The sequence below is a fragment of the Vitis riparia genome, chromosome 15, assembly GCF_004353265.1.
Source record: "Vitis riparia cultivar Riparia Gloire de Montpellier isolate 1030 chromosome 15, EGFV_Vit.rip_1.0, whole genome shotgun sequence".
In the NCBI taxonomy this organism is placed as follows: Eukaryota; Viridiplantae; Streptophyta; class Magnoliopsida; order Vitales; family Vitaceae; genus Vitis; species Vitis riparia.
The window spans coordinates 8,873,130-8,881,435 of record NC_048445.1 but is presented as its reverse complement, the minus strand read 5'-3'; positions in this window follow the sequence as shown (position 1 = coordinate 8,881,435).

The window sequence follows — 8,306 nt, the reverse complement described above, 5'->3', positions numbered from 1 at the left end:
TTTCTATAATATATCCGTAAAATCCAAATAGATTCGTGTTTACCAATAAAATCCAAGTACCGATAGATTCGTGTTTACCAATATTTCAAACACTGCTTTTAATCAGTCTTTTTTATTCCAAGCCCTAAAATTAAAAAAAAAAAATTTCCTAATGACGGTAGAAATAAAAATGCCCCGAAAAGTGGTTATTTTCCAAAGTGTTTTTTTAGTGATTCTGATAAATGTTTTTAGTCTTTCTAATACTTGAAATATTAAAATTGTAAAGCATTAAAAATATTAGAAATACTTTCTAAAATCACTACCAATCGAACTCTAAGAGCTCGTTTGGTAGTGATTATAGGAAACGCTTTTAATATTTCTAATACTTGAAAATTTTTACTATTCAAAAGTGTTAAAAATGTTAGAAATACTTTTTAGAATCACTCTCAAACGCACTTTAAGAGTATGTTTGGTAATGATTTTAGGAAACGTTTTTAGTATTTTTAACACTTGAATTATAAAAATTTTCAAATGTTAAAAATATTAGAAACACCTCCTAAAACCACTATTATAACATTTTTTAATAATTATGTATTATTTAGTTTTTTGACACAATTATTATTCATGTCAGGTTTTAGTTGACTTATGTAGCAAAATACCTAGGTTTTGACACAATATGAACATGACCTATCAATACAAATTGTCACACCTACTTAGAATTCCACCAACAACTCATCTTTTCAAAAAACATGTAAAAAATCAACTCACATCTTTTCAAAAAACATGCAAAAAAAAAGAACTCATCTTTTGGAAAAAAAAAAAAAAAAAACAAGTTTAGTGTAAAAAGTTAATTTGTCTTTTAAAAAAGATAAATCTAATGTAAAATGCAATATAATATTTGTACACTCAATTTAATTTTGAATGTTGTCAAAGATTTTAGTGTTAGTTGAGGAAGACACATTTGTTTGTTTCAATTATAATAAATTTGAATTAGTCAATAGGTCAATTTGATAGGTTGTTTCAAATAGAAAATATGAAACTGAAACTTTGCTCTCTTTGTTAGAGAAGCAAGAGAGAGAAATTGAATATATATATATATATTATTCAAAAAACTCTGTTACAACAGATGGAGACAAACTGTAATAACAGCTGGTACAACTAAAATACAGTTGGTAAAATAACAAACCAATAACAATAAAGCTAACAAATAACAAGTGGGCTTCATCTCGTGAGATCAGTAACTAACTCCTCTTTTATTGGCTTATTATCCCCCCTCAAGTGAAAGGGTCTTGGAGCTATACAAAGCTAAGATTTGAGGGACAAGAACCTTGAACTTGTGAGATGCTTAGTCAATAAATCAATTGGCTGCTCTTCAGTGGGAACAAAGTGCAGTTGTATCTTTCCTCTCATGACTTGATCTCGTATAAAATGAAGGTCTATTTCTATGTGTTTAGTTTTAGCATGAAGCACAAGGTTCTTTGCCATATGGTAAGCACTGATATTATCATACCAAAGCAGAGGTATTGTAGGTATTGGCACACATAGCTCTTGCAGTAAGACTTGCATCCAAACAATCTCAGTAGTAGTGAAAACAAGGCCATGATACTCAAACTCTGCACTATTGCGAGACACTACTTTTTGTTTGGTAAAGGACCAAGAGACTAAGTTACCTCTTAGATAAACAGGATATCCACTTGAGTTGCGCCTATCATCAAGGTGAGCACCCCAATCTGCATATGTAAATCCCTCTATTGTCAAGTTACTTGAAGGACTTAACAGGAGCCCATCTTGCATTGTTCCTCTTAGATACCGAAGTATTCGTTTGACTGAGAGCCAGTGAGTTGTGGTTGGTTGTTGCATAAATTGGCATGCCTTATTGACAACAAAGGCTATATCAGGTCTTGTCAAGGTAACATACTAAAGTGCCCCTACTACACTTCGATAATGAGTAACATCTGCCATAGGATCTCCATCAAATTTAGACAAGTTCTTCCCAACAACACTAGGTGTTTTTGCCAGTTTGGTATCAAACATTTCAGTTCTATGAAGCAAATCTGAAATGTATTTGGTTTGGCTCAAATTCATAGTCTTCATTGTAAGAAACCTCTATACCGAGAAAGAATGAGAGTTGAACCAAGTCTCGTAAGGCAAAAACTAAATCAAGTTTAGCTATGAGAGAAGAAATCTATGTGGAGGAGCTGCCTATTATGATTATATCATCAACATAGACAAGAACTATCAAAGTAGTGGCCTGACCAAAGTGTAGAAACATAGAACTATCAGTCCAAAACATGTTGAATCCCCACTGAAGAAGAGTAGAGTTGAGTATTTGAAACCAAGCTCGTGGGGCTTGTTTCAAGCCATATAAAGCCTTCTTCAATCTACACACTCTATTTGGGAATTGAGTGTCGAAGTATCCAGGAGGTTGAGACATATAGACTTGTTCTTCTAACTCACCATTGAGGAAGGCATTGTGAACATCAAGCTGTCGCATATCCTACTTAAAACCGAGAGCAACAGTAAGTATGATGCTAATAGTGGCAACCTTAACTACTAGACTAAAGGTCTCAAAATAGTCCAAACCATGAGTCCGATTATATCCTTTTGCCATATGCCTGGCTTTATACCTCTCTATACTCCTATCTGGCTTATGTTTCAGTTTATACGCCCATTTACAGCCAATCACATTGACATCAGGTGGTTGTTCAACAAGATCCCAAGTATGGTTTTGATGAAGAGCAGCAATCTCCATTTCCATAGCTTTAGTCCAGTTTGGATCTTTGAAGACTTGTTTGAGAGTAGATGGTTCTGAAACCTTTATGGCAGAAAGATCAAGAATTGTCATTCGTGGAGCAGGAACAGTGACTTGAGGTTCTGGAACAGATTCAGGTGGAAAATCTGTAGTAGGAGAAGAATTAGATGTGTCCAGAGGTGAAGAAGAGTCTGTAGGAATAGGACTTTCACTTGTGGATAGAGAATGAGAATCTATGGAAGCATGACTGATATTTGAATCTGGGAGAAGACATGGAGTAGGAAAAGAAGTAGGAACTATAATGGCAGGGGTAGAACCTTCTACTGAAGTATCATTAAACGAAATGGAAGACTTGGACTGAGCAAATGGGAAAGTTGATTCATCAAAAACCGCGTGGGGAGTAATATAGACTCTTCCAGTTGCATAATCAATACATAAAAACCCCTTGTGATTCAAACTATAGCTAAGAAAAAAAACATTGGACGGATCTGTATTGTAATCTATGAGTGTTGTATGGCCGAATGAAAGGATAACAGAGGTAGACAAACAAACGAAGAGATTTATAATCAGGATGCCTTCTAAAAAGAGTGAAGTAAGGAGAGTCATACTCGAGAACTTTTCTTGGCTTTCGATTGATAAGAAAAGTTGTTGTCTGAAAAGCGTAGTGCCAGTACTTCATTGGCAAGGAAGCATGAGATAACAAAGCCAACCCAGTCTCAACTACGTGTTTGTGCTTCCACTCAACTCTACCATTTTGAGCTGAGTTGTATGGATAGGAGAATCGATGGGCAATACCAACTGCTTGAAGAAAATACATAAAAGATCGAAATTCTCCACCATTATCAGACTGTAAGCACTTAATTTTCGTGTCAAATTGATTCTCCATTTGAAGCTTGAATCGCTTAAAGATGGGAATGGCCTGATCCTTTTGTTTGTAATGAATAAAACCAAGTGTACCTGGAATAATCATTTACAAAAAAAATGAAATATTTCGCTCCAGATGTAGATTTAATTGAGGCATGTCCCCAAATATCAGTATAAACGAGTTCTAAAGGTTTAGATGCACGAAAATTTGAGAGCTGAGTGGGTAGTCTATGACTTTTAGCTAACTGACAATCAAAACAAACAATAGATTTATATTTCCCATAAGCAACATTACAAGTATTCATGAATTTTGAAACAATGTCAGAAGCAGCATGGCCTAGTCTATTGTGCCATAACTCTGCTTTATTTTCAACAGTACTAGAAAAATGGGAATGAAAAGCAGAAGCATTATTAATACTACTATAAGGTTTCTTGTTGCTGAACATAGGAAACTTGTAAAACCCATTTTCAAGCTTGCCTTGAGCAAAAACCATCTTCGTATGTCGATCTTTCACAAAGAAAGCATTAGAATGAAACTCAATCAAGGCATTATTATCTGAGCAGAACTTAGCCACACTAATCAAATTAGTTGAGACAAAGGGGACATGAAACACCTTCTTAAGTTGAAAAGAATGTGTATGAGAATGAAACTGTTTAGAGCCAATATTGGAGATGGAGAGATGCTTACCATTACCAATAGTGACTCTATCTGTTCCCGTGTATGGTGAAGTACTAATTAGATTCCCCAAATTCTGAGTCAAATGGTGACTTGCTCCAGAATCCAAATACCAACTCTCATCTGCAGGACTATTAGAAGAAGAAGCAACCATAACAGGTATATTGTTTTGATTTCCATTATTCAAAGAAGGAGAAGTAGTAATCTGACCACCTTGAAAAGAGATATCAAACATGTGATAACAGATCTGAGCAGTGTGGCCAAACTTACCACATAACTGACATTGAGGTTTCTCACTTGGACTGGAATTTTGCCTTCCACTTTGTCCATTTCTACCTTCACGTCCACGACCTCTGTAGGTGTAATTATTGTTATTTGGAGCGTAGCCTTGTCCACGACCTCCATTAAACTTCCTTCCACCACCTCTGTTATTAGAGGAAGAGGCATAATTGGCAAACATTTGTTCAATCGAGCTTTGTTGCTCAAGACGATGCTCAAAGGCTAATAGCATACTATGTATAACTTCAAGAGAGATCTTATCATCACTAATGTTGATAGCAGTAACAACAACATTGTAGTCGGATCCAAGACCTCCAAGAAGATTCATAACCCGATCTTGTTCTGAGACAGGTTCTCCAATAGCAGCTAGATTATCAACAACTCCTTTGATCTTCATTAAGGTAGTCTATCATCGACATTGATCATTTCTTTGTGGATTGTAATTCGAGTTTGAGTTGCATTATCCTAGCTCTTGAAGAAAATGAAAAAAATACTTTCCAAGGCATTCCAAGCAGAGTGAGAAGTATTATGACCTATGATCTGTGCCATGATACCTGGTGTGAGCGACGAGTAGATCCAGCTGAGGATTGTTCGATCTTGTCTCCTCCAAGCAACAAAAGCTAGATTGATCACTCCTGGACTCAGATCTTTTTTCGGACAGATAGAAGTTCCATCAATGAAATCCTCAAAGCCATTAGCAAAAACGACATTATCAATTTGAGATCTCCACAGGATGTAATTCGTTCGATCAAGTTTCACAGGCAGAGTGTGATTAAGCATCTGATAGGAATGAATAGACGCTATTGTTGAGCTTTGTCCATATCCAATTGAACCAGAGGAAGAAGAAGATTGTGTCGAAGTAGAGGCCATGTTTGGATCGAGAGAAACAGAGAGAAAGTGATAAAGAGAAGAAAAATTCACACCTTGAACGTGAGCTCTGATACCAAGATAGAAAAGATGAAACTGAAACTCTGCTCTTTTTGTTAGAGAAGCAAGATAGAGAACTTGAATATATATATATTGTTCAAAGAACTCTGTTACAACAAATGGAGACAAGCTATAATAACAGTTGGTACAACTAAAATACAGTTGGTAAAATAACAAACCAATAACAATAAAGCTAACAAATAACAAGTGGGCTTCATCTCGTGATATTAGTAACTAACTCATCTTTTCTTGGCTTATCAGTTTCTTATTTTCATGGTCAAGTAGGTTGAGGATATTATGGAGCAAATCTGCTCTATATAATTATGTATCACTTTGTTGTTCAAAAATGAAAAAAAAAACAATTATTTTCTCCTCAAAAGTTACATGGTATCAAAACTTAGGTTCTCAATAAAAAAGGTAGATGGTGAAAACTATCATGATTGGCAAGACGACAACATTTTTTGGAACTTTTGCGGAGTGCAACCAATCTGAATCTACAGTGACTATCAATGGCATAGATCAACTATATTTGAATCATTCTATTCAATTAATCGTTCTAAAATTGAATAGAAAAAAACATGGAGATCCGAAGATTCTTTGGTTGCTACTTGGCTTTTCAACTCGATGGAACCTACATCGGAAAACCTCAACTTTTCTTACCAATTGCTAAAGACGTATAAGAGGTCGTGCCTGAGACTTATTCGGACTAGATAACTCATCTCAAAATTTTCAATTGAAAGCAAAGCTTTGGTAATCCATGCAAGATCACGAGGTCATTGTGTACTACAATGAGATGGTGACATTATGGCAGGAGCAAGATCAATGCTATGATGATGAATGGGAATGTCCCAACAATAGCACACGACATAAGAGAAAAAGAAGAAAATGACTTGAGTTTATGTATTTTTGGCTGAACTTAACCAAGAATTGGATGAAGTACGAGGTCAAATCCTAGGCAAAAATCCTCTACCATCCATCCGAGAGGTGTTTTCTAAAGTTAGAAGGGAGCCGACTAGGTGGAAGGTCATGTTATATAATTTTGAACTGAAAAATATCCTTGAAATTGAAAGTTCAACCTTTGTCTCAAGGGTGTCTAACTCTAATGGAAAAAAAAAAAGTCTTGGTATAATCACCGCAAAAAACCATGACACATGAAGGAAAGAAAATTCATGGGAAACCACAAAATTGGAAGAAAAAAACTGAAGGTGATGGTTGAGCCTTTCAAGTAGCAAATGATGAAGCTCAATGACAACAAATCAACTCAAAGATGCCTTCATTAACTAAGAAGCAGTTAGAACACCTGTACAAATTCTTTCAATCTCCACAATTCTTATTAACCCTAACTCCATCTTCTTTGGCCCAAAAAAGTAATTATCTCACTATTGTTTTTTTCTAGTGTCAATCCATACTCAATTTATGATTGGATCATATATTCAAGAGCACTTGATCACATGATGGGTTGTTCAAAGGTGTGAAACAAAAAAATAAAAATTTCAGATGAGTTATTTTCGACAATAATCAGAACTAGGTCAATTGTTATATCACCCTCTTTTACTCTAAATAATGTTCTGCATGTGTCCTAATCTGTCTTGTAATTTATTGTCCATAAGCAAGTCAACTCGTTTTCATCTCAGTGTGAGTTTTAGGAATTGACTTCATGGAGAATGATTAATTGGTAGTGCTAAAAAAAGTGGAGGGCTTTATTTCTTTGAAAATGGAATTGAATCAAGTAGTACCTATTTTGAATTTGTTTATGTTTTTAATGATAATGAAATAATGTTGTGGCACTTTAAATTAGGTCATCTGAATTTTCAGTATTTAAAACACTTTATTTCCTAATTTGTTTAAGAATAAAATATCATCTTCATTTCAATATGAAATTTGTGCATTGGCAAAACATCATCATTTTTTTCTTCTCCCCCATAGCCTTATAAAGCTTCTATGACATTTTCATTAATTCATAGTGATGTTTGGGGACCTTCAAGGATTTTCATGATTTTTGACAAAAAAAAATGGTTTGTTACATTTATTGATGATTACACACAAGTGAGTTGGGTGTACTTACTAAAAGAAAATTTTGAAGTGGAAAAGGTTTTCAAAAATTTTTACACCATGGTATAGACACAATTCATGGTACAAACATAATTTCAAGAAAAAAATTCAACTTTTTAGAAGTGATAATAGAAAAGAATAATTCAATAAAGTTTTGAGATAAATTTTCTTGGAAAAATGAATGGTGCATCAAAGTTCTTGCAATGACACTCCTCAATAAAATAAGATAGCTGAAAGAAAAAACAAACATCTTTTAAAAGTGGCTAGGGCATACTTTTCACAAATAAAGTGTAAGTATCTTTGGGATGAAACAATTCTTACATCTACTTATCTCATATATAGGATGCCTTATAGGATTCTACAATTCCAAACACCATTACATGTGTTTCCAAACTGTAATCCAACATCTTGGATTTCATCCACCATCTTGGATTTCATCCACCTTGCCTTTAAAAATCTTTAGTTACACTATTTTTTATCCATATCCATGAACACGGCTATGGAAAACTCGATCCTAAGCAAGAAAGTGTGCGTTTGTAAGCTATTCACCAACTTAGAAAGGATATAAATGCTTTAATCCCATTTTTTTTCTAAAAAAAAAAATATTGTTTGTCACCATGGATGTAACATTTTTTAAGTCCAAACCATTTTTTAAAACTCATTTTCAGGGGAAGACAGAGAGTAATGAAGATTCAGGATATTTGGATGCTTTTCAACTTGAAAAATCAACAAATATTTTGTTTAACCCAACTCAACGGGTCGAATCAAAAGTTGTTT